Below are 619 nucleotides of genomic sequence, written 5' to 3'. Positions count from 1 at the left end.
TTCCAGATGCCGATGCTGAGTAGATGGAGGGACTGGGGAGAGAGGCAGGTCTGTTTCTTTGGCCTCTTCCTGGCCCTTTCCTGGACTGGAACAGACAGGGGTGGGGACTGGCAATGGGAAGGAGGAGTCCAGCTGGTGGATGGAGAGTCCCCCTCTGATCTTTTGTTTCAGAGGGCTCTGGGAGCCACAGTGGAAAGGGGAGACTTGGGCTGCCCCAGACAACCTGGGTTGATTGCTTGTGGCTTGAAGTAGGGTGTAAGCCCGCCCCAGGGCATAGTCCAAAGATCTCTGAGACTGAGGAGCAACAGCTGGTCTCAATCAGCCTTCTCCCAACCCCCTCTTCAGCAACCCTGCCCTGGCCATTCCAGACTTCTGTCCCCACTCCCTCCAGCAAGCTGATTCCCATTAGTTTCCCCACTCCAGGCTTTGGTTACAGCCTTGCTTTTTGCTTTGGGATGGATATTTGCTCCTCCTTCTGCTCCTCCTCTGAGCTGGCCTGTCCCAGAAAAAAAGCCAGTGTCCTCTCTCTCCATAGTGCCTGGGAAGCCCCAAGGCACCCTTTGGGGAAGTCGTTTGCAACTAGATAGTTACTTTCTGGAGCTGGCATGATTTCCCTCAG

This window comes from Callospermophilus lateralis, chromosome X (genome assembly GCF_048772815.1).
Source record: "Callospermophilus lateralis isolate mCalLat2 chromosome X, mCalLat2.hap1, whole genome shotgun sequence".
NCBI lineage: Eukaryota > Metazoa > Chordata > Mammalia > Rodentia > Sciuridae > Callospermophilus > Callospermophilus lateralis.
The sequence above is the reverse complement of the archived record's forward strand: the minus strand, read 5'-3'. Positions refer to the sequence as shown.